Source organism: Prionailurus bengalensis, chromosome C1 (assembly GCF_016509475.1).
Source record: "Prionailurus bengalensis isolate Pbe53 chromosome C1, Fcat_Pben_1.1_paternal_pri, whole genome shotgun sequence".
Classification (NCBI taxonomy): domain Eukaryota; kingdom Metazoa; phylum Chordata; class Mammalia; order Carnivora; family Felidae; genus Prionailurus; species Prionailurus bengalensis.
This window is the reverse complement of record NC_057345.1, coordinates 53,749,470-53,776,196: the sequence shown is the minus strand read 5'-3', so window position 1 is coordinate 53,776,196 and position 26,727 is coordinate 53,749,470. Positions and strand designations below refer to the sequence as shown.

Sequence of the window (26,727 nt, the reverse complement as noted above, 5' to 3'; positions counted from 1 at the left end):
TGGGGGGGGGGGCAGAGAAAGAGAGAGGGAGACACAGAATCCGAGGCAGGCTCCAGGCTCTGAAGTGTCAGCACAGAGCCTGGCGCAGGGCTTGAACCCATGAACTGGGATATCATGACCCTAGCAGAAGTCAGATGGGAATCACCATGAAGTGCCTCATGAAGTGCTTTTATATTTAATTATTCAACCCAGGGAGATTGGAGGTACTATCTCTCTCTCTCTCTCTCTCTTTTTTTCCTGATAGGGAAATTGAAGCTAAACAGATTACATATATGCCTAAAGATCACATAATTCCTAAATGGCTCACCAGGACTTGAATTAAGATTTCTAGGGGTGCCTGGATGGTTCAATCAGTTAAGTGTCCGACTTCGGCTCAGGTCATGATCTCAAGGTTTGTGATTTCAAGCCCAGCATGGAGCTCTCTGTTATTAGCACAGAGCCTACTTGAGATTCCCTATCTCCCCCTCCCCCTGCCCCTCCTCCACTCTTTCGCTCTCAAAAATAAATAAACATTAAAAAAAAAGAGACTTCTTGGCTCCAAATCTATTATACAATTTTCATTGATACTCTCCAGAAGTATTGATATCTTGGCTGCCATGAGTTCACATTTTTCTAAAAAAAAATTTTACGGTGTCTCTGTCTCTTCCTTGGATTTTATTTCTTGCCATCACTTTTCTCCTTGCCCCACTATTGCTTTATTTCTAATATGCTGTGTTCCCATAGACAGAAATAGGTTCCTGTAGTATGCTCGGAGTGTCTGAGGGACATTCCTCAAAGTAAAGAGCATCAGCTTTGGAACATCCATTTCAGATGGGCTAAGAAGATTTTATTATTCTCTTTGTTTCTCTTATATTGCTAGACTGTTAATTCTCTTTATGTTTGTATGTTCTACACTTTGCTACTCAAAGCGTAATCTGTGCAAGTGGCATCTCCTTGGAGCATGTTCGTAGCAAAGCAGGTCCCATCCCAGAACCAATAAATCAGAAATGGCATTTTAGTAAGATTTCTAGGTGATTCTTGTGGACATTAAGGTTTGAGAAACATTGGCCTACATCACCAATTAGACTATAAAATCTTTGGGAACTCCTTATACCTTCTTATACCGCCGGTTCCAAACACCATGCCTTATGCAAAACCACACACTCATGAGATGAAGGCTATGATGATAATTTTGTAAAACACATGGCAAATCAGAATCCTCAGTTCTGATTTTGACTGTGTCAGGAACTCCATATATTGTTTAATTTCAATAACCTTCAGTTTCTCCTCTATAAAATGAAGGTGTATAATTTTTTTCTAATGATCTCCTAAATTCCAAAATGCTACACCATGACTGATAAATATCTTATAGTTAAACTAATTAATGTCGGTAACAATTGAAATTGTCCTGAGGTATTTTCTTTGCAAGAATTCAACATGAATTACACAATGGTGTTGAATGAAATATGTAATATATTTTTAAAATATCACTTGCATCCAAATAGGTTGTTATTCTTAAGATCTCACTTGGAAAAGATGACTTTTGTTTGATCAGATGCCCTTTCTCAAGTGGCAAAGCAGTGTAATAATTGGGGTCAACACTTTGTGTTTCTAAAGTTCAGGTTCAGTAGCCTGGTATAATGGCAAACTGGAAACTGCAGTATGGGAGAACATAGGAAGTGATGCTTTGATTTCATGAACATTGTGTAGGACTATCAAACCAGAATTAATATATTCTACCTCAGCTGCCTAGAATTTCAAATTTTTCTAGCAATTTTGTATTTGTTCTCACCTTCAAGATATCAGAGGTAGAGAACGGGGAGAGACAGCAGTGTTAAAAAAAGATTGCCCCAGGGGCACCTGGAGACTCAGTTGGTTGAACTGAGCGTCCAACCCTTGATTTTGGCTCAGCTCGTGATCTCACAGGTTGTGAAATCGAGCCCTGCATCAGGCTGTGCATTGATACCACAGAGCCTGCTTGGGATTCTCTCTCTACCCCCCTGCCCCTCCCCCGCTTATTCTCTCTCTCTCTCTCTCTCTCTCTCTCAAATAAATAAACTTAAAAAATAAAGTTTTAGTTCGGAGTGTATCTGGCTAGTTCAGAGTGTATCTGGCTGGCCTAAAAAATGAGACATTTCATAATTTGCTCTTCTGTTCTATCACTGGAAAAAACCTTATCTTCTTGGAGAAGAATTTGTACTTGGGTTGTATTGTTATAACTGTACTATAATCACCATTGTGGAACCATTGTTGACAACCCACAAAAAAATGAAGTTTTTCATGATTGCCACTTATAGTTTTGATTCCTTTGATCTTAACATCTACTTGTTTGGTAATTCTGTTCCCTAAATTAGACATTTGGTATGTATAGTTGGTCAGCCTTGAAACTTCAAAGACAACAAGCTGTCCAGCCATCTGCATGACTGCCATTGAAGTCCCTTGTGTTCTCACAGATTGCAGCTTGTCTATTCTGGAAGATGAGCTACACATTTATTCTGAGCCTGAGCAAAACATCTGACCAGTCTCAGAGCAACCCTGCCAGTTATTTATGAGTCTAGCGGTTCCCATGCAAAATACCAAACACTGTACTTAAAACAGCATGGTTAGTGGCAAATGCTATCTTCCATACCACTGTTTTAATGTTTTTTTTTGTTTTTTGTTTTTTGGTTTTTTTTTTTTTTTTGGTTTCTTTTTGTGTTTTGTTTTGTTTTGCTTTTTGAGAGAGACACCACAAGCAGGGGAGGGATGGGGGGGGGGGGCGGGCAGAGGATCCCAAGCCGGCTCTGCCTGACAGCGGGTGAGCCCAATGCCGGCCTGGAACTCATGAACCGGACATCATGATCTGAATTGAAGTTGGATACTCAGTAGACTAAGCCACCCAGTCGCCCCTTCCGCACCATTTTGGAGAAGCACTGTTTTTTTTCTTTTCCTTCCTTCCTTCCTTTTTTTCTCCTCCTCCTCCTCCTCCTTGCCTATTTTGCGATTAACTTCTGGGGATAAGAAAAAAAATGCCTTGCAAACATCTTGCTTTGGCGTTGTCAAATTTAGCCTATTACGTGCATGTATTGTGTTTGGGAGTTGCTTGGTTTTGTTTTGTTTTAGATGGGTAGGAAGAGAGCGTGGAGTAAGGATTTGAAGAGGTTACTGCAGAAGGCGTTTTATTTTCATATAGAGGGAAAAAATATACCCACCTCATAATTACGACGTCTTTCGAGTTGAAACGAGAGGCAAATTCTATTCCTGACGTCCAAATTAATTAGCTGGGTGACCCTGGGGAAGTCACTTAACCTCTAAATTTCCTCATCTGCAAAATGAAAGCATTGGTCTACACACAGCCATTTAAATCCCTCCTTCAATTGTTCATTCATTCAATCTCTATTCAGTACCTGGTATGCGCCATTCATGCTAACAACACCGATTCTTGGAAGCTTAAAATTGCGTCTTTAAACATCACTTTAATATCAGCTTTAAACATCACTCCTCATCCTCCTTTAAAACCAGTTCCTGATCTTTCTCCCCCGCAACAGATCCAAACACTTTTTCTGTTTGAAAACACACACGGGGACAAGAAACATGTCAGTTGCATTCAACCTGGAGCGGATGTACCAGCGGGCTAGAGAGCTTTTCTTCCCTTGGAAAGGGCGGGCTCTGCATCGTAAAGGGCTGCAAGGCACCCGGGCGTAGAGTGTGTTCCCCAGTCGCTCCTTTCCCGGCGGGGGGAAACCTGGGAAACATTTTTGGGCCCCGTCCGAGTCACGCGGCAATTCCACGGCAGGAATTGTGCAATGAGGCGAGTCGGGCGGCCGGCCGGGGTTGGAAAGACCGCGGGGGAGGCCGCCACAGTGCCAACCCTTCCTCCCTGGGGAACCGTTGGGCGCGACGGCGCGGCCAGGACGCCGGGGATCCGGACGGCCCCGAATCCGGCCAAGAAAGCTGCAGGGGCGCGGAGGAGAGGAGCGCGTGGGGCCCGTCCCCTCTCCGCAGCAGGGACCGCCCCCGCGCGCTCCCCGGGACTCCACTTGGGGCCGCGAGCCGAGGAGGGTGGGGGGGGAGAGCGGGAACGGCGGCCCCGGCCCCCCACCCCCCACCCCCCTGCGGCGGCGAGGACGCGGCGGGGTGGGAGGGACCGCAGACTCGCCTGGGCGACCGCGGCCGGGAAGTCCGGGCTCGCACTTTCGGTTAGAGCACCGGGGCTTCCAGCGGCGCCGCGCCCCCACCCCCGCCGGCCGGCTCGCGCTTTCGGGCTGTGACGCAGCCGTCCGGGTACGCAGAAGTCTGCGCGGAAGCCCGGAACCTCCCGGGCCGCCGGCGCCGCCCGGCCGCCCCCGCGCCGCGCAGCGTGCCCGCCCAGGCCTCCGCCGGGGTAACCCAGGGAGCCCGGGCGGGACGCGCTCCCCGGGCGCGGGCTCGCAGAACAACCTTTGGTCCCGTTCGCCACTCAGGTCACCGGCCGGTGACGTGCGTACTATTATTAGCGTTAGAGGTGAGGAAGCAGACTCAAAAAATATCCAGTTACGTGCTTGAAGTCAAACAGAAGGAAGAGCTGCGAAGCAATTCCAGCTTTGTCTGGACACAGCTAGGTCATACTTCTCTTGGGTCGGCCTCTTCCAGGCTTTCATCCCAGCGAGCAGCAGACGGGTAACAGGTGGGGCAGGTAAACTGAGAGACGGAGCCCCTCTGCACAGGGCAGCGGGGGCAGTTGGCTTCTGGTTGTTGCACACTCATTTGCCCCAGTGTGCCGTAAAAATCTGTTTTGTCCCTGTGTATCTCGGAGTGGACGAGGTTGGAAAGCATTTCACAGACCTTCTACCTCGAGTTTCAAACCTGATCTTGGGATCAGGGACACCTAACATAAGGGATTTGTTGGAGAATTAAATAAGACGGCGTTTATGTGGTTGCTAGCACCTCGGGGATCTTCAATACGTGTTAATGTTGTGTGTGTGTGTGTGTGTGTGTGTGTGTGTGTGTGTGTGTGTGTTTGGCAGCGCTCCCGGGGTCATCTGGGCACTCACCCTAACACTGGCGAAGCGACCTAGCCATTTTAGGTCAACACCCTCTCTGACAGACGAAAGATACAATGCACCCAATGGGAAAATCACTCCCCCCCCCCCACCGCCCCAATCTCCATCTGATTAGTGACAGAGGGCGAGCTAGGGGCCATGTTTCTTGGGACGGTGCAAGGGCTCTGGCCGCCTCACCCTCCTTTTCCTCCCAGAAGCTTCAGAAGGGCTCTAAGGCCAGAACGTGACTTCCTCGGGGACCTGATGACGGTGATGTGGGCGGGGACCTCCGGGAAGGAGGAGGAAGTCAAGTCACTGGGTTCGCAGCTGCTCCCCCCACCCCCTAGAGAGGGATCCAGAGCCTCAGACGTGGGGCCAGCCCTGCAGGCCTCGGGCTCTTTGCTGGCTGGGGCTGGGCCCCTAAGATAAAGTGTGTGTGTGTGTGTGTGTGTGTGTGTGTGTGTGTGTGTGTGTGTGTGTGGTGTGTCCGGAAGTGAAGTGGGCGGGGGAGCGTCGGGCTGTGGAATATCCACGTAAATGTAGATCAAGGTAGGAAGGAACAGGCTGGCGTTGGGATTTTCTTCTGGATGGGGCACGCTCCTTCCATGGCAAATCATTTCAGGGTTAGCACAGAATTTTGAGAGGAGTTTATCTTGGAAAGTGAAATAGACTGATGAAAGTTTTATAACATGGCCGCATCTTGGGAACTGTTTGGGTTTTAAAATCACTGCTCACTGGAGTAGCTGGTTTTGCCTTCCAAGCCTTGATTTTATGAAATGAGGCTAAGCTACCTGGGCAGCCCTTACCCTTGGGCATCTTGGAATGACTGGAACAGGAATAGCCTCCAGGTAGAGTTGCAGCTCCAAAGGGAAGCCAGACCATGAAAGGAAAGGACACTTCTTTGAAAACTAAATCCTTTTTTTTTTAATCACAAAAATAATTAGTACTCATTGTACACAAGTTAGATTTTTTTCAGAATCACAAAGAAGGTAAAAAATTGAAATCCAACACCTTGGAAACCACTATTGATAATTTGGTATATAGCGTTAAACGTAAGCAGACTGAACACGCTGCCTTTTTCCTTGAACAGCCTTTTTTCCTTGAGTAAAATGTCATGACATGCCACTAAATATTTTCCATATATGTTTTTTTTCCATGTATGTTTTAAAGTGGTATTTAGTATTCCATTGTGCATTTATTTAACTAAGGTCCAGTCGAAGGATTAAAATTGTGTCAGGATTTTGCTATTGAAATAGCAATGAAGTGTGAGCTTTGTAGCTAAATCTTTGCACACATTCTCAATTATTTATATAGGTTAATTTTCTAGATATGGTATTTCTGGATCCAGAGATAAAGACTGCCCTACCTGACGTTTCAAGCTTGATACAGTGACCCCCACACCAGTGTTTCCCCAGACTTCCTGTACCCTTTATTCACCGAGAATTTATGGAACATCCATTCCATGCCAGACATGCCTGGATACAGGCAGAGATGAATACTTTGTAGCACAACGTGCCATAAATGTTGTCAGAGCTTTGGGTAGTGAGATGCCCAGTTTGAGGAGGGTCATAAAAGACAAGATGACTTTTTTGAGACCAAGGGATTTTATGTGAGATGAAGTTAGTGAGGAGCACTGAAAAAAAAAAGGGAGGAACAACAAAAGGGCCAAGGGGAGTTTTCTGTGCAAAAGCATGGCGGCCTAAAAGCCTGGTATGTGTTCATATATTTGGCAAAATTGTGAGTTGTCTTGTGTGCTTGTAGTAAGCATAGACTTGGGAAGGAGAGTAGTAAGAGAATGCAAAAAAACAAAAACAAAATACACTATTATGTCATGCTAAGAAAGTTCTGACCTTATTCACATAGTAAACAGAGAAAGTTATTTATGGAGCCGCCAAGAAACTTCATGTATGATGAAATTGGATCTCACCACTTAACCTACTGAAGGGCACTGTCTTCAGTAGACCCTTGAAATCATTCCTGGGAATAAAGAAACAAAAGATGCAAAAAATTGCAAAAAAGGATCCCCAAAGAATGTTGAAATGGAAACTGCAGAGAATCGACCAAATTCAGCAGTAGTACCTACCAAGTCTGTCACACTGAAGAATGTGCTATAGTAATCGTTAGTAAATTTGGTCATGAGTAACATTCTCTTCTCTAAAGAGAATGGCCTGGATATTGATGCATTTCCATTTCCTATCAGGAAAACAAATCCAGAGTAATAAACCTTAAAACATGTGGCCTAGATTTTAGTATGTGAAAAGCCCTTTGTAAACTGTAAGCAGTGTTCAATGAAAGATATATTTCTGGAAGGTGGTTTAATAAAAACTTTTGCTTATACACAAGGGGTCACAATGTTCAAATGCCTGCTGTGACCAGGTAGATCATAACTTTCAGCAATTCTGGAAAATTCTCAACTATTATCTCTTCGAATGTTTCTTTTCCCTCATTTTTGCTATCTCCTTAAAGAATTCTGATTACACGTATATTAGACCTTCTAATTCTGTCATCCAAGTCTTGTAATCTCTCATATTTTGTATTTGCATTTGGTTGTTTTTTAGGATCTGACTTCTAGTTTACTAATTCATTCTTGAATTGTGTCCAATCTCCTTTTGCTCTTGAGTTCTTAATGTCTATCATTTCTTTCTTTCTTAGCAGTTTTGTTGGACAATTCTGTATAGTCTCTTGTCTCTTGCTCATACCTACCAGCTTTCATTTCATGAAAAAAGGTTCAAAAGGAAGCCAGTCTGTCCCCTGGCCTCTAGGCCTTCATCAGCAGGAAAAGAGAGGGATCCTTGGTGTGACTTGACCTTTAGATAAGATCTTTCCTTCCCTACCCCTCCCATAGGAATTGCCAGGAGAGAAGAGGGAAGCATTGGACTCTCTATGCTCTTGAGAAAGGACTCCACCCTCCACAAGGGTCTTACCACCACTATCTGCCACAAGGCCATTGCAATTCCATTTTGCCTACATTCCCGTTTATGTCAAGAAGCCTAGGGGCGCCTGGGCGGCTCAGTAGGTTAAGCATTTGACTTCAGCTCAGGTCATGGTCTCCTGGTTCCTGAGTTCGAGCACTGCATCAGGCTTTTTGCTGTCAGCTCAGAGCCCACTTAGGATCCTCTGTCTCCCCCTCTCTGTCTCTCTGCTCCTCCCCCACTCACGCTCTCTCTCTCAAAATAAACAAAAGAAGCCCAGAACTCTCAGATCATCCTTCATACACAAAGCTAATCCCATGTGGCTCTAAGGACAGAGAGATACCTTCTGCTTTAGTATTCTATATCTCTCTCCTAGCTTTTTTCCCCCCACCACCTGCCATACTATATATTTTATTAGTCTCCCTCTTCTAAAACCACAACCTCCTTAAGAGTGGGGATATTTGTTTTGTTAACTGCTTTGTCTTCAAAGCTTAGAATATTACCTGAAAAATAGAAGGTATTCAAAAAATATATTTGTCAAGTGAATTAATATTAAACATTCTTATTTTATATTCGGTATCTTGCCATTCCATTTCCAAAGATTTTGCAAGTCTGATTTTTGTTCAGCTGTTGCTGTTAGCTTTTATTTATTTTGATCTTTTTACTTGTGTGGTTTGTGGATTTTTACTCTCATATTCCTTGGGGGTTTATCTGTAGAAATTCTTTGAGGCATAGATTAAAGTTCATTCATTCACAGATCATTTGTATTTACTTTTACTAGTTGGCTGGGGTAACTCTTTACCCAGGACCAAATTAATATCTCTGCTTGTTTTTGTTTCTGTTGTTTTTTTTTTTTAACTACAAAAGTTGGGTGAGTGGGGTTGGAAACCCATGTGTGTGGATATAAATTATCAAACGACAAATATTTTCTTCAGACAAAACAGAACAATGATATGAGAGTAAGAGGTTTTTACTTGTAAATAGGCTTTACCTGCTAAAAACAGGTCCCTGATGTACAGATTTTGTATAGATAATTTATTTAGCTCTTGCAGTGTGAGGAATAAGCTTAGGAATTCCCTGAGCCTGCACTGATGGGTTAACAAGGCATAAAGAATTACAAAGCCATAGGATGCTCACACCCAACTCTTGGCAAACAAGATTATGTGAATAAGGATAGAGAAGAGGGGCAGAGGCCCCCAGCATGAGGGGGCAAAGGCCCCAATACAAAGGTATATGAGGTGAGCAAGATTAGGTATTCAGGGTGAAAACACCCCCCAATTTAGTACTATAGTAGAAAGCTGCTTTCACAGGAAGGAAGGACTAAATTAGGTAAACAGGTAAATAGGGCTATATACCGCTGCAGGTGAAGTTGCCCAGAGGGGAGCTAATCAACAAAAGAAAGGTGCCTTGTTGACCCTGAGGTTACTTGCTCTGTCTTTCTTGTCCCCTAGACCAGTTTAGGTAAACAGAGGTGGTGCCTCTTGTCTGCTATAAACAACCTCCGGCCCTGCTGCCCCTGTGCCAGGATTTTGTTTTGCATTAACCGAAGCCCCTAACCCTGAATATCTTCAAGACCCCCTTTTCCTCATGTCCATGAGTTAAAGTTCACAGTTTCATTGTCCCTTTGTGCATGTCCATCACCATGTTTGTAAGCCTTCTGATCCTAATAAAAACGGAGCAACAACCTTCAATTGGGGCTCTTGTCTTTTCCTGGACATTAGCCATCTCTTGCATTTTAATCCTGCGTCCGCTCTCTTGTTGGACAAGAAAGAACTTTAGACTCAGAGTCTATGACATTGCAGTCCATCCAAAAAATTTCAATATTTTTTGAATGTCAGGTGCAGACTTTTTGGTTAAGACCTTGCTTTTTAAAAGGCATTAAGTATAAATACAGTAATCTTGGAGTGTCTTTAGTTAGTCATTTGGGCCACCATAGAGGAAAAAGAAATTAGATTCATTTCCTCAGCCTTTCTCCACGCTGTAATATTTTCAGCTTACTATTTGCCTGGTCTCAATAAAAGGTTTCTAATGTCAGATAGGTACTGTTGTGTATGTTGAGTGTTGCGTTGGTCTCCCTTTCCGAGGCACGTTTAAGTACATTTCAAGGGATACCGAGCTGTGGTCAGTCTCTCTGCAGGTCATTGCATTTAAAAATAGTCTGGTGACTTTTGCCTCAGATTTCCTAGATAATATTGCAGTAGATGAGAAAATTATTCTGTTTCTTTAAATTAGAGTAAAAGATAATTTTCTACTGACTCAGAATTAGAAGGTAGCTTCTAAAATCATTTCCCTTGCTCACCTTCTGAATTCAACCTCATTTTTTTAAAATGAAACTTTTCCTAAAGATGCCCCAGATCTTTGGAGATTAGTTACGAAAACCTTGAAGTTTAATGATTAAATTGCACTGGCCTAGTGCTCTCCGAGTCAATCCCAGCACATTCAGTGTTTGACAGGAAGTGTCTGATGCAAATTCGAAAATTTGCTCCTGAAACTGCTCCTTTTTTCTTTTTGCATTTTTGAACTGGGTGGCTCCTCATGTGTCTAGCTCCAGAGAGGCAAATCAAATTCAGAATGGCATAGCCACGAGGGACCACAGCTTTACGGCATGAATTGTGATGGTGCTTGGGAGTCTCATCCTTCCCCTCGACCTTCCTGTCTCACTTAGAGACCAAGAGGCCAAAGTCCCGTACGTGCTTTGACTTCTATTCTACTGTGGCTTTGCTCTGCTCTTGACTGAGGTTTATATGCGAGACAGAAAAATATCTGACTTAGAAAGGTGCATTCTTAACTCTGTTTTATTTCTTTAATTCCATAGTATCTTATTTCTATCTGATTCTTTTTATTATTTATAAATCTTGTCTTGAGAATATTATAAGTTTAGAGATCAGATCCTCACAGACTGAATGCTGCCAGCGATGATGGAGTGACCTTGCAGGGTTATTTTTACCTTGAAGAGGTCATCAGGGTGTGAGCCTCTGCTCCTCAGTCTCAAATTTTTGTCAATACTGAGAATGAACCCATTTCAGAGATGAACTCACATTGTCCAAGCTTATAATATGCATAAGGTGATAGATAAACCGAGAATGCTGATATATTATGTGTGTGATCTTGGAAAATTCCACTAGAAAATAAGTTCCACAAAAGGCAGAGAGTCTGTTCTCTGCCATGTCTCCAGTGCTAGTTCAGTGCACAGTGTGATAGGTGCTCAGCAAATATGTGAATGCATGATTTAATCCCTAATTGCCAGTTTTCTCTGTGTAAATCAAGTACCATGTACCTCATTGATTATTTGAGAACTTTGAGAACTAATTTATAAGCACTTAGCATGATACTTGCCACAAAGTAAGCATTCAGTAAATTTCTCATCAAAGATTGACACCTATTAAGTTTTTATTTTACTTTTTGCTTATTTTACTTGAAATGAAACATCAATTCTATTTGCTAAATATATTTGTTTTACCCCTCACTCATTTGGGGGGAAGTTAGTTTGAAATATGAAAATGTATATTGAATGTTCACCGTGTGGGTTACAAATACAATGCTTGTGCCGTGTAGGAACCTAATCCAATGAAGGAAATAGACTTACAAAATGACTGTATATAATACAAGACTACATATGGCGCTATAGAAAAAGGCATGGAATAGGGCTGGGGGCATTCTGAGTAAGGGCAGGAGGGTTAAAGGTCTATTTGCTAATAAAACTGTTGCTTATGCTGAATTAGAAAGCAGTAGGAAATATATTCTTGACTCATAAAAGACAAGTGATGGTTTAAAGATGGTACTATTCTTAAAAGGTTATGGTTAATATAAATTTTTTTCATTGTCTCATATTCTAATTCTTTGAAAATTTATAATCTATATAGAGTGTTGCATGGCAATGCAGAATTAATCAGAGTGTTTAATCAGTTGGAATATTCTGTTTTTCAAACTATTTTAGACAAACACATTTGAAACTGTTCTACCAAGAATAATATAGTTCTTTTTTTTTTTAAGTTTATTTATTTATTTTGAGAGAGAGAGAGAGAGAGAGCACAAGCAGGGGAAGGGCAGGGAGAGGGAGAGAGAGTGAATCCCAAGCAGACTCTGCACAGTGTGGAGTCTGACATGGGGCGTGAACTCATGAACCACGAGATCATGACCTGAGCTGAAACCAAGAGTCAGACGCTTAACTTACTGAGCCACCCAGGCACCCAAGAATAATACAGTTCTACCAAGTGACATCCTTTTGTTGTATAAAAACAAAACTAAAAATTAAAAAAGTACACATGTAAATATTTATTTTTTGGTAATTTATAATCACAGTATCCTTGGCACTTGGAGGAGGAGATAGAGACAGAGATAGATGTAGATATCTCCCCCATGGTCCAGACAGGCATGTTTCCTTGTTGTCCCTTCCTGTACAGCAGCTGTCTATCCTGTTCATCATTATACTGGCCTCCCTTGGGTTTCCAGTTTTATTAGATTTCTCCATTTGGGGTGGACTTTAGTTCAAGCTGATTTCTAACAACCAGTCTTCTGAGATCGTCAGATTTCTCAGGAGTAGCTTGATTTTTTATAGGAAATCAGCACTTTTTAAATGTTGCCAATCAATTCCAACTTATTTGTTTTTAAAGTGCTATACAAAAAAAATATACCAAGGGCCATACATGGGCCTCAATGTATTAGCTTATAATCTCTGTTCTAAACAGGCTAAGCCATCAACCCATGTGTGTTTTATATATACAATGTAGAATACGTTTTGCTAGCATGCATCTGTTAGATACAATATCCACAGATTTGGAAAGAAAAGTCCAATTTCAGATTTCTTTTTATTTTTCTTTATAAATGTACATGTGTCTAGATTTTTTTGGTTCCTTGAATATGGTCACTATACCTACAATATAAGGAAATGTAGGGCACAGTCCCTGCCCTCAAAGAATTTTTACATCCTGTGCGGTATAGAATGTGAGATGGATTGAAGCATCAAGAGATTTAAAGAAAGAAGAACACCCAGGAATTTACTAGCTCAGTCTGGGTCTGTTTTAAAGGAGCCAGAGGGAGAATGGGTGTGATGGCACTAGAATTAAAGGGGCAGATATCTGATGTTGGCAGGAAGTTGTGACAAGAATTGATAACTGAATAGACGTAGTGTAAGAATAAATGAGAAATTGTATTTGTTCTTCTGTAATTGGAAAATCCTAACCAAGCATCGTGTTGCATGACTATCCAAATGGGTCCCTTCAGTGAATTTGGAAGGAAATAAAAAAGCTCAATGTCACTTTCTTTTCGGTTTGTTCATTTCTTATAAACCAAAAGCAATGTGGAAGATTTTCTAATTTATAAAAAGCTCAACAGATATAATAATTTACATAATTAAAAGGCAGGAAAAACCCAAGTATTAGGGGAAATGTTTTAGCTGATATATTCATGTATATTATCCTCTTTTATTACCTTCTCATTTTACAGGATTGCCTTTCTTTTTTTGAGAGAGAGAGAGAGAGAGAGAGAGAGAGAGAGAGAGAGAGAAAATCCTGATGCAGGACTCCATCCCATGATCCTGGGATCCTGACCTGAGCCAAAATCATGAGTTGGACGCTGAACCGACTGAGCCAACCAGGAGCCCTGTCTTTCATTTTTTAATCAACAAAAAATACATGTCCACAGTTACATCAAGATTTTAAAATATCTGTAGGCTTCTCATGTTGAAAAGCTTCATTGAAATAGATCGTCAGTATTCTCCCAAATCAATGCGATTAGTTCCACTAAGGGCATTTCACTGGCATCTGATTGTTTGAAGGGGCTATAGGGAAACTGATGACATTAAGTAAGATAGATTATGGATAACATTCAACTCTCATCTCTCCATGGACCTAGCAGGCATAGCTTGCATTATTGCTAATGGGAGTTTTGAGTTTACCATTAAAAGTCTATCAATCTCCTAATCCTTGCAGAACACAAATGGGCTTTAACTCTCGGTATAACTTGTTAATTGGTTGACAACAGCCTCATTGTAAATGATTGACACCCGACAAGTTTTTTTTTTGTTTTTTTTTTTAAGGTTTATTTATTTTTGAGAGAGACAGAGACAGAATGTGAGTGGGTTAGGGGCAGAGAGAGAGAGGAGGACACAGAATCCAAAGCAGGCTCCAGACTCCAAGCTGTCAGTACAGAGCCCAATGCAGGCTCGAACTCACGAGCTGTGAGATCATGACCTGAGCTGAAGTCAGGCGCTCAACCGACTGAGCCACCCAGGTGCCTCCCAACAAGTTTGTTTGTTTGTTTGTTTGTTTGTTTGTTTGTTTGTTTTGCCTCTTCTCCTGCCCCTTTCTAGTTCCAGAACCAAAGGACATTTGTCAGCAGCCTAGAATAAAGACAACAGTAGGAGACTTTGGTTGCAGATTCAGGCCAACAGGGAAGACATCAGATAGGGTTATGTTTGCTGCACTTCAGGAATGTCCGGTGTCACATTTGAATGTCAGTGCAATTCTGTCTTGAGAGTAGGTTGTCGTCTTAGACTGGGCAGTTATAACAAAGTACCGTAGCTTGGGTGACTTATACGCAGTAGAAAATTTTATTTCTCACAGTTCTGGAGGCTGAAAATCTGAGATCATGGTGCCAGCCTGGTCAGGTTCCAATGAGCACCCTCTTCTGAGTAGCAGACTGCCAGCTTCTCATTGTGTACTCACATGGCAGAAACAGGGATCCACCCTTGTGACCTAATCACCTCCCCAAAGTCTTCTCTTCTAATACTTTCATACTGGGGGTTAAGATGTCAACATATGAATTTGGTGGAGGGTGGGGGGGGGCACAAATGTTCCACTCATTGCAGTTGAACCTACCTAAGACACCCATGTAGAGACTAATTATCCAAGTTGCCTTCAAGTTTCTTGTCCACGGTCACCACACTTGCACATATGGAAATTGGGACTAGAACCTAAATCTTATGGCAACAAGTCCAGTGCTTTTTGCAGGGCCCCAAACTGCTTCTCAGTCCTTCAGTTTAACAAGTGTTTCTTCAGGGCCCGTTTCATCGGGCTCTAAGGATGGCAAGAGGGCTTGCATTGCTGCCTTCTCTCAAAGGACTTAGAGTTTATTTGATCAAAATTTGTGTACATGTGAAATGGCTGCAAGCATCAATTGTATTTTCGTGAAGTGTTTTAGGAATGTAGAGAAAGGAGAAATTGTGGGCTGTTCATTGGGGAAGTTTTCATGGAGGAGGCCTGTGGGTGTTCATGGATGCTCTACAACAAATAAAATAACTAAGAAGCTAACTCTTTTGAGCACCTAGTCTGTGTTGGGCACTGTGTGAGGTACCTCTCATACTTTCTTTCATTTAGGCCCGGTTATCCTCTGAGGTTGGTGTTATTACTGTCCACGTCGCTGATGAGAAGATCAGTGTTCAGAGGAGTGGAAGGCACACTTGTCCAAGGCACACGGTAGGAGCAAAGACAATGTTGAATATAGGAGGACACCAGTGTCTCAACACTTAACCACTATTGTACAGATTTTATAGTAAGTAGATTTAAAAATCTAACTTAAAAATTTTTTAATTTTATTTATTACAAAATTAAAAAAAAATGTTTCCCATCTTTGAGAGAGACAGAGTGCAAGCAGGGTAGGGGCAGAGAGAGAGAGGGAGACACAGAATCCGAGGCAGGCTCCAGGCTCTGAGCTGTCAGCACAGAGCCCAATGCCGGGCTCAAACCCACAGACTTTGGGATCATGACCTGTGCCAAAGTTGGATGCTTAGGGGCGCCTGGGTGGCTCAGTCGGTTAGGCATCCGACTTCAGCTCAGGTCATGATCTCATAGTCTGTGGGTTTGAGCCCTGTGTCGGGCTCTGTGCTGACAGCTCGGAGCCTGGAGTCTGCTTCGAATTCTGTGTCTCCCTCTCTCTCTGCCCCTCCCCTGCTCATGCTCTGTCTCTCTCTGGCTCAAAAATAAATTAAAAGATTAAAAAAAAAGTTGGATGCTTAACTGACTGAGCCACACAGGTGCCCCTAATTTTTTTTAATTTAAAAAAAATTTTTTTTTAATTTATTTTTGAGACAGAGAGAGACAGAGCATGAACGGGGGAGGGTCAGAGAGAGAGGGAGACACAGAATCTGAAACAGGCTCCAGGCTCTGAGCAGTCAGCACAGAGCCCAACGTGGGGCTCGAACTCACATACCGCGAGATCGTGACCTGAGCCGAAGTCGGACGCTTAACCGACTGAGCCACCCAGGCGCCCCTAATTTTTTTTAATTTTAAAGAGAGAGGTAGATTGGTAGAGAGAGGGAGCACGTGCACACATGATATGGGGAGAGGGGCAGAGGAAGAGAGAGAGAATCTTAAGCAGTCTCCACACTCAGTGTGGAGCCTGACACAGGGCTTGATCCCACGACCCCAAGATCATGACCCAAGCTGAGATCAAAAGTTGAACGCTCAACAGACTAAGCCACCCAGATGCCCCCAAAATCTGACTTCTTACAAATATATGTAAAAATGTGTCTAGGTCTCTAAAACAAAAAAGCAATTAGAGTTCCCCTTTCCCTTAACATGTTGGCAGACCTGTGGGATAGAACAGAGAAAGGGGATCTATTATATTCTAAGCTCTCACTTAATAAAACAAAATTCTGGGGACACCTGGGTGGCTCAGTTGGTTAAGTGTCTAAAGCTTTTAAAGAGACCCAGGCTTTGTGGCCTAATATTTTCGGGACAATCTGCTTCAGGAAGTTGAGATGACACAGCTTTGTTCTCTAAGCCATTGAGGGAGGTGATCCAGGAGGAGAGCTCATCTCCCTGCATAAGTTTGTAGAGCTATCAAATATGGTTTACCATATTTACTTTCTAGAACTTTTATTCAGTGTACTTTTTATACATACATATTTACAGTACAAAAATGTTTCTGTGCTCATTTTAAAGTGTTTTTTTCCCCAATGCCCTATGTCCTACATCAGCAGTTTCTGTCAGCACGTGGTACTTGGCCAGCATAGTGCTGGTTGGTGCCTCCTTCCCCACTGGGGTTGCCAAGTGTACAACATGGAGGAAAAAGGCTTCAAGCAATTGGTAGAGAAATAGGCAACTTTAGGTCACTGGGCTCAAAGGAGGGGATAAGAAGAAGCTGGAAAATTAAGTGGAGGGTCTACAAGAACTGTTTAATTAGTTACTTTTTTTATTGTAATGAAATATGTATAACACAAAATATGCCATTTTAACTATCTTTAAGTGTACAGTTTAGTGACAATAATTATCGAAAAAGTTGTGTAGGGGTGCCTGGGTGGCTCAGTTGGTTACATGTCTGGTTCTTGATTTTGACTTGTGAGATCAAGCCCCATGTCTAGCTCTTCTCTTTCTCTCTTTCAAAAATAAATAAATAAACATAAAAAAAAGAAAGAAAATGTTGTGTAACTACTACCATGATCTATTTCCAAAACTTTTCCATCCCCCCAAACAGAAACTCCATACCTATCAAGCAAAAATTTTCTTATTATGCCTTCCTCCAGCCCCTGATAAACACTAATATACTTTCTGTCTTTATGAATTTGCCTATTCCAGATAGACAATATTCTAGATAGAAATATTCCAGATATTTCATATGCTCATACATTTCATAAAATATTTTTTCTTTTGTGTCTGCCTTATTTCAAAGTTCATCCATATTGTAGCATGTATCAGAACTTCATTCCTTTTTATGGCTGGATTTTCTATTGTACATATATATCACATTTTGTTTATCCATTTATTTGTGGATGGACACTTGGATTGTTTCTACGTTCCGGCCATCGTGAATAATGTTTGCAATGAACACTGGCATACGAATGCCTGTTTGAGTCCCTCTTTTCAATTGTTTTGAGTACATACCAGGAGTGGAATCGCTGGGTCATAGGGTAATTCTATGTTTAACTTTTTGAGAAACTGCCGAACTATTTTCCACAGGGACTATACCATTTTACATTCCCAGGGCCCAGCCAACAGAAGGTGAAGCAATGCTCTTTGGAATGGCCCATGGGGTCCAGGTTGGACAGGCAGGCCTACTGGCTCATGGGCAGGAGCAGCAGGGGCTCCACTTCTGGGGGTGGTAGGTGGTCCCATATTTCTCTTATTTGCAAAGTCCTAGCTATAATCCAAGACTTCAGGGGTCTGTCCACCATGTACTAGAGCTTGAGGTAAGTGGAGTGTTCATTCCTTAGTTCCTCCAGCTTTGGCTGCAGCAGGATATCCTTCTTGGTCCAATTGGCAAAGAGCAGTTGGTACATGGTGTAGTCATCCAGGTCCTTCATGATGTCACAGATCACCTGCAGCATCCCTCAGATGCTTTGGGATGCCCGTTCCTCCCATAGTCACACCAACAGACTTCACCATCTTGATGACAGGGTTAGATTTATTGTCTGGACAGATGGCCTTTGCCTGGGTAGACTAGCAGCCCATTTGAGCCCTGGAACGTACTCAACGATGTCTTCCATCTTCATGGTTTCCTGGTACTGGGACATCTTTCCTTCTAGTGGGAAACTTGGGATGGATGCCTTTACAGAAAATCTTGATGACCAAACGCACTAAGCCCTTGTCATCATGGCCAGAGATGAGTATATAGGGCGAATGACCAGGTTTTGGTGGATTTGAGTCAATAGGTAGATATGCTGGCCAAAGGGGAGGCCTAGAATGTGATGGGGTTATAGCAGGATGAAGTAGAACCTCTGGGTATCATGGCCAATATTCTCCTTGTTGATGAGCCACAGTGGGTACTTGATATCCAGGCTTTTAAGGTGATATCCAGTAGTGGATAGCTGAGCAGGCTGTAGAGGAGCCAGTATTCTCAGCTGGGCCTTGTGGTGGTGTCTGCTGTCCAGGCCAAGACAGTTGGACTGCCTCTTTTCACTTCCTTAATAATATCCTTTGATGCACAAAAGTTCTTAGTTTTGATGAAGTTCAATTTATCTATTTTTTTCTTTTGTTTCTCATTTGATGTCTTATCTGAGCACCCATTGCCACAGCCAGAGTCACCAAATTTATCCCTGTATGTTCTTCTAAGAGTTCTATGGTTCCATTTCGAGTTAATTTTTGTATATGACGTGAACTAGGGGTCCAACTTCATTATTTTGCATGTGGAAATCCGGTTGTGCCAGCATTATCTGTGGAAAAGACTAATTTTCCCCTGTTGAATGGACTTGGCGTCTCTGTGGAAAATCAATTGGACATAAATATAGGGGTTTATATCTGGGCTCTCAATTCTTTCCATTGGTCTATATATCTATCCTTATGCCAATATCACATGGTTTTAATTACTTTAGCTTTGTAGTAAGTTTTGAAACCAGGAGGTGTGAGTCCTCCAACTCTGATCTTTTTAAGACTATTTTATGTATTCTGGGCCCCCAGCAACCATACGAATTTGAGAATAGGTTTTTCCATTTCTGCAAAAAAGGCTGTTAGAATTTTGGTAAAGATTGTGTTCAATCTCTAAACCACCTTGGGGATGGGCAATAGCCATCTTAACAATATTAAGTCTTCCAATCCATGAACATGGATGTCTTTCCATTCATAGCCATATCTTGGAAATATTGTGGTTTTGGTTCCAGACCACCACAATAAAGCAAATATCACAATAAAGCAAGTCAAATGAATTTTTTGGTTTTGCAGTGCATATAAAAGTTATGTTTACACTAGACTGTAGTCTATTAAGTGTGCAATAACATTATGCCTAAAAAACCCAATGTATATACCTTAATTAAAATATACTGTATTGCTATAACTGACTGAGCCACCCAGGCACCTCTGATTTTCTTTTTTTAAAAGGCTTTACATGTTTTTATTTACTTTTGAGAGAGAGAGAGAGAGAGAGAGAGAGAGAGAGAGAGAGAGAAAGATCCAGCTACCACAATCATGGCAGGGGCAGAAAGAGAGGGAGACACAGAATCTGAAGTAGGCTCTGAGCTGTCAGCACAGAGCTTGATGCGGGGGTCGAACTCATGAACCGTGAGATCATGACCTGAGCCAAAGTCTGATGCTTAAATACACCGAGCCCCCCCAGGTGCCTACATTGATTGATTTTCTTAATGTTAAACTACTCTTGCATTCCTGAGAAAAATCCCACCTGGTCATGGGGTATAATCCTTTTAATATGCTGTTAGATTTGGTTTCCAAGTATTTTGTTGAGGCTTTTTGCATTCATGAGGGATATTGGCCTGTAATTTTCTTTTCTTGTGATGTCTTTATCTGCCTTTGGTATCGGAGTAATGCTGGTCTTATAGAATGAATTAGGAAGTGTTCTCTCCATCATGATTAAGTGCATCAACTTTGGAGGCAGGTGGTGTAAATTTTAATTCTTCCTCTGCTACCAAAAAGTTTGTAGCAAGTTATTTTGTCATTTACCTTCTCTAAACTTAATTTTCCCTTCTGTAAAATGGGAGTATTAGGAGAATTCATTGGGATCATTCATTGTAAAGCCAGTGGTGTGCTGGTAAATGTTTAACAACCAGCTCTCAGAGGATGTGGAGGTGGAAAACCCTGATTTGGAATGTTTGCCAATTTCCATGTGGTAACTACTCCTGTCATTACTGGTTTTAAGGTGCAAATAGAGTTAAAGAGACATGTACACAGTCTGTTCTCACATGCCAGTGGGAGCTGACTCCAGCACATTGGTTTTGTTTTTTAAGTGTGAAGTACACAATAGGTTATCAATCGATAAATATCATTTTCAGTTGCCTTTAACAAAAATAAAATAAATGAAAATAGGATGATTCCTGCAAAGCAAGGTATATAATCTCCCTCTCTATTGCCTTCTGTTCTAAAATATTCTATATTTAATGTTATCCTCGGATAGTCTATCCTCTGTGGAAATCACATTTTATACCCATTTTCTAATTTTAGATCTTGTTATCATTGTTTATACTGAACATAATCACAGGGAGGATGGTCCTTGCCCACAAGTCTGTTTGCCCTGCTGGCAACTGGCCGCACCTGGAGGGACTTGTTGCTCCTAACTGCTTAACATACTAACCTTGATGGCTGCAGGGAAACTTAGAAGCATCATTCTGCCTTGGCTCCCTGGTTGCTAAGGTCTTCTGCTTGATATTGGCCCTGGCAGGAATCACCAGCCAGTCCTGCTTTCCCTGGAAGACACACATAGATTGCCCAACCGCCACCATTGGGCAAATGATTCAGCAAATGTCATGCCCTCTACACTTTTGCTCAGACCTGGTCTTAAGAAAATTTATGAAGGAAACAAAGACTATCTTACCCTGTCTCCTGGGCACCTAGTCTTAAACCCTTGACTAAGTCACTGTGTTGTCCCATGTTCTTTATCCATCCATCTATCCATCCATCCATCCATCCATCCATCCATCCATTCATGACTTACAGAATGCTTGTGGCTGCATATATGAAGATGTTAGATGGGCCTAGTGTCCATAAACTCACAGCCTGGGATGGGGCCAGGTGGTGTGGAGATAGAGATGCAAATGAATAGTGAGGATAAGGTATGATAAGAAAAAGCACGAACGTATATGCAAAGTATTATGGGAAACTAAAGGATGAATTCTGTTTGCCTGGAGGAGCTATGGAGGTTTTTGCAGGGTGTGTGCAGGTAACCAAAGGGTGAAGCAGAGGTTTGGGCCAGATTATGACAGACTTTCTATGCTCAACGTGCCATTAAACTTGATCCTCCAGCAACAGGGAGTCTTTCTTTCCTTTCCTCTTCCATTGCCCTGTATCTTAGGACTTCAAGGCCCTGGTCCCTGCTAATAAAATAATAGCCAACTTTTTTAGGGCTTAAAGTGTGCCAGATACTGTACTAGGTGCTTTAAATTCATTATTTAACTATCTTCACAACAACCTTAGAAGACAGAAAATATCATCATCCTCGTTTTACAGAAACGTTTTACATAAAACGTTTTACAGTTTTATGAGAAAACTGAGATTTAAAACTCCAGGTCACAACTGGGAATAGGCAGAGCTATAACCCACTTCTGATTCACAGCCAAGCCTGTGCTCCTAGAAACATGAGCCAGTAGGACTTGGTATCGTTGAGGCATCGGGAAGAGTGGTTCCATCTCCCCAAACCCGCCTCCAAAACTTCCCTACGTTTTATGATGCTCATACCTCAAACCCTCTTACCTCCTACCTGGGCTGATAACAACCATCTGAAAACACCTTGTTTAGGAGACATTCATAGTTATTGTGGAGAAGGGCTTCGGAGGATGTTGATGGCAGTGTCAACTTACCCTCAAGGACTGTGGTTGCTTCTGGGTGATGTTGAATTAACGATTCATCTGCTCATGCATAAGTCACCTAATGCCCCTCCCAAATAATGTAATTAAAACACCCACCCAGATAAACGGACCGTCAGTTCTGTCAACTCCCATTGTACACTCTGCAAAAGGAAGCAGGAATTCTCTTTAACCTTGCCAGGCAGAGTTAAATTTATATATGAAATTAACTTTATATTAAATATGCATGTATTTATAGGCATAACTTAACTCTAAAATTGTGTGTACAAATGGGTAACCTGAAGCTCAGAAAGATGAAACCACTTGTTCAAGGTCATAGAATCGGTTTTCTTCCTACTATTGAAGGACTCTAATATTGGGGTGGTCTTTAGTCTGTATCCTAGCGAATAACTGCCCTTCTTTTTAATAATGAGACTTGGAATGTCCCTGAAGGAGTGTTATTATTTTGGAGATGTCGTGTAGTGAAAAGAGCAAGGGCTCTGAAACCAGGTATTACTGCATTAAGATTCTAGCGCCTGCTCTGTAGTGGTGTGACCTTTGGCAAATCACCTTACATCACCTGAAAGGCTGACTGTGGGAATTGCAGCAGATGACTGGCCCCTGGGGTACCTCAGTACAGGTTAGTCCTTTCCAGCTCTCCTCAGTGTAACACGAATGGACATCTCCAGCCATCTCAAGCAAATTGGTTACATACACAATACATTCTTAGAGGTATGTTAACTCAATTTAATCAAAATAAATTCCTGACATGTGGTATTTTGAAGGGCAATTTAGGGAAGGTATTGTGAAACTAGGCAAGTTATACAGCTCCCGCAAGTGGGACTCAGCAGACCAATCAGGGAGGCCCATGACCCGTGAGACTTTTGGAGAGGAAAGAGAAACGCTGCTTTATTGGGGACACAAAATATCTGGTCACATAACACAGGGATAGATGGAAGGAGAAATAGTAATAGAAGGCATCAGAGGACAGATTTCCAGAGAATGATGCCCATAGTACATGCTGTGTGAATGTGGGGGAGAGAGACCAGTTGCAAGGGGCCAAGGAACCCACCATGATGCCCCTCCTGCATTCTCTCCTGCTTTTGTCCCCCCATAGCACTTTGGGTTTCTCTTAGAGTCACCAGTGCACTTACCTCTTTGTAACAAGGTGGAGAAAATGTCACTATCTTTTTTTTTAAGTTTATTTATTTTATTGAGAGAGAGAAAGAGAGAGTGAGCAAGGAAGGGGCAGAGAGAGAATCCCAAACTGGCTCTGTGCTGTCAGTGCAGAGCCTGGTGTGGGGCTTGAACCCACGAACTGTGAGATCGTGACCTGGGCCAAAATCAAGAGTCGGACACTCAACTGACTGAGCCACACAGGCACCCCCAGAAAATATCACTATCTCTTAATAACTGGTGCCAAAATTCCTCTTGGAGCTAGAAGCATCTAGGTTTGGAAAGCTGGGTAGAACAGAATCATTTGGAGAGCTTGAGGCAGAGCGTTGAGACTCGAGGACTTGGGTGTGTTAGAGGAGGGGCCACGTGCTGTGGGTACTACAGGGAGAATGTGCAATCCTTGGGGGCAATCTGGGATGGAGAGCATGAGGAAAAGAGAGGAGGGAGGGCAGGGGGAAAAGGGAGAGAGCGGCTAGCAGTGCACCCGAGCTGTGATTCCTCCCTACCCTTCCCTACATCTCCAGTGATGACCACCAAACCCAGGCACCTTCATCAAAGGTGAGTGCCTTTGATGAAAAAACTGGGAAGGGGCAGAGTTTCATTGCAACATTGTGCAGGACAGATTAGATGTGAGGAAGTGGAAATGTCCGGATGTTATTCATCTCTTGGAAGGGCTGTATACTTGCAGAGGCCAATGAGGTGTTGGAGCCTCAAACGACGTTTACCCAGATCTTTGAGAGGCAAAGGGGCCTCAGCTGACTTCCGAGTTATATCTCTAATTTCTTTCTCTTTCCTTCTTTACCTTTCCCTCCCCTCCAAAGCTTACCCAGTACAGCACCTGACATATAGTAGGCACTCTGTAAATATTTGTTGTGCTGAATCATGTAAATATTATGTATGGTTTCTGCTGTCGTGATACCTAAAATTGAGTAAAGACAATACACATGTATTTCACACATAAAAATAAACCGAATTCTAAAAATTCTGGGAAGGAAATAAATACCATCTAAACAGGTTTAATACTTTCCCACCTCTTTGTTTTTTTAGTATCCTTCAAGTTCAACTCATATCTCACCCTCCAGGAAGTCTATCTGGACTTTCAGTGATGTTTCCTGTCTCTGAGATCTTATGCCATTTCCTGTCTGTGTCAGCCATTTGACACTTGATCATTTATTTTTCAAATGGATGTTTTGCCTTTTCCTCTGTATACTGCAGTCTCTGAGGACCACCCTTGCTAAGGGCCTAGTATAGTGTCCTGTACACATAGTTGTTCAATTGATTGTTACTGATCTTATGTATCTTGCATCAGACTCTCAGAAACTGAAGAATTTATTATGTACTTAGCACCTCCTGGTACTGAATAAATATTGTTGAATTGAGTTGAATTGTTGGCTGCCACAGACCTCTGAGAATCTCTGATTCCTAGATCTCACCCTCCTGCCAGAATAAGAGAAGATTAGAACTTGGGAAGAGATCAGATCTAATTCTTGTTAAGCTATAATTTATTTTCCTATTGCTTTGGGGCATGTAATTTAGGCTTTGTACTCCAAATGAAAATATGATTTATTGGCCAGTCACTTTCACATGGATGCTATGAGGTTAAAAAAATAAAGATGCACAGAATTTTGATGCTGACAGATATTATCAACTCAGAAGTATGAGCTCAGAGAGGTCAAACAGACTGCCTTATGTTTCCTCGGTTTGTTGCAGAGCTCACTGAGCATTTGGGTCCCACGCTTTCTGGTTTGTTGGCTTTCCAGGCTCTATTCTTGGTTGTCAGAATAGCATTTCTTCATAGTGTTTTCATTATTAATGCAGCATACTAAGTCCTTGGGGTGGAATAAACCTCATTATTAGAGCTAGTAAGTCAGGCCAAGGCGATCTGATATTCTTATAAAATCGGATAGATTTTGAAGTAAAGAATCCTTGAGCTCACTACCTTCCAAGGGGGCCATCATCTCATTTATCCTACCTATATATAACATCATATATATACACCCTGTAAGTGGACACTTCTGCGTGGACATTCATTATAACAGTTTTATTGATTCTGTTGTACTGCTGTTAATTACATGAACCACAAAAACCTTCAGTTAAATTAAGCCATAATAAATAAGATTAATAACTCTGCTCTGTATATTGAGTGTTTTTACAAGAAACAATGTTCATCTTTTCAGAAATTACTACATTGACGCCTCGTAAAATAATTATATCAGATATGTGGACTTTTTTTTTTTTTAGTAAAAAAGCTTTTGCGTGTCTTCTAATAACTAATGGTGTGAACTACGATTAATTATCCTCATGATAACCCTATGAAGTGGACATTATGATCTTCCTCACTTACAGGCGGAGAAAATAAAAGCTTATGGAAATTTGGTATCTTGCCCAAGATTCCACAGTAGGGGAGGCCGAGACTGAATGTGATAAGATATATGTACTTAGCACAGTGCTGGGCAGATAGTGTGTTGAATAAACGCAATTGGAAAAGTCAGCATGAAGCGAAAATCAGTGAAAAGGAAGACAAAAGCTGTTTTGAAGGTGGTACATAAAGTATATATTAAAAGTTCCTGTATATAAGAATGCCTGGATGGCTCAGTCGGTTAAGCGTCCGATTTTGGCTGTGGTCACGATGTCACAGTTCGTGAATTTGAGCCCCGTGTTGGGCTCTGTGCTGACAGCTCAGAGCCTGGAGCCTGTTTCACATTTTGTCTCCCTGTCTCTCTGCCCTTCACCTGCTTGTGTTCTGTCTCTCTCTCTCAAAAATAAATAAATATTTAAAAATAAAAAAAAAAAGAAGTTCCTGTATATAAAACATGTATGACTAAAATTTGATTCTGAGCTTCCTAACAATCAGCAGGACAAATACAATCAGTTATATGAGTGGTAAGTAACCTTGCCAAGAGAAGTATAAATATCTGGAGCTCAGACCTAAAGGCCTTTTTTTTTTTTTTTCAATATATGAAGTTTATTGTCAAATTGGTTTCCATACAACACCCAGTGCTCATCCCAAAAGGTGCCCTCCTCAATACCCATCACCCACCCTCCCCTCCCTCCCCCCCCCCATCAACCCTCAGTTTGTTCTCAGTTTTTAAGAGTCTCTTATGCTTTGGCTCTCTCCCACTCTAACCTCTTTTTTTTTTTCCTTCCCCTCCCCCATGGGTTTCTGTTAAGTTTCTCAGGATCCATGTAAGAGTGAAACCATATGGTATCTGTCTTTCTCTGTATGGCTTATTTCACTTAGCATCACACTCTCCAGTTCCATCCATGTTGCTACAAAGGGTAAGGGCCTTTTTTTCAAGACACAGCATTTAACCTCCTAGCGAGAACCTTGGAGGATGAGGCAAACTCACCGTGGAATAGATGGGATGGCTGTTAGAAGCCTGGAAAAAGTACCAGCCAAACCTGAGTGAGGTGGAGATGCCTGAGTTGCCCTGGCAGAAGGCAGAAGAAGGATTAAGAACTTGAGGGAAAGGGCATGCTAGAGTGGAAAGGCCAGAGG

At 42.1% G+C, this 26,727-nt stretch overlaps 1 protein-coding gene and 1 pseudogene across 3 annotated transcripts in view; one reads left to right on the top strand and one right to left on the bottom strand.

Moving 5' to 3' along the window:
- The window catches only part of JAK1 (Janus kinase 1), a 237,332-nt gene that overhangs the window by 72,996 nt on the left and 137,609 nt on the right, over positions 1-26,727 (top strand). The window lies entirely within an intron of this gene.
- LOC122479409 lies at positions 17,608-20,993 on the bottom strand (annotated as a pseudogene).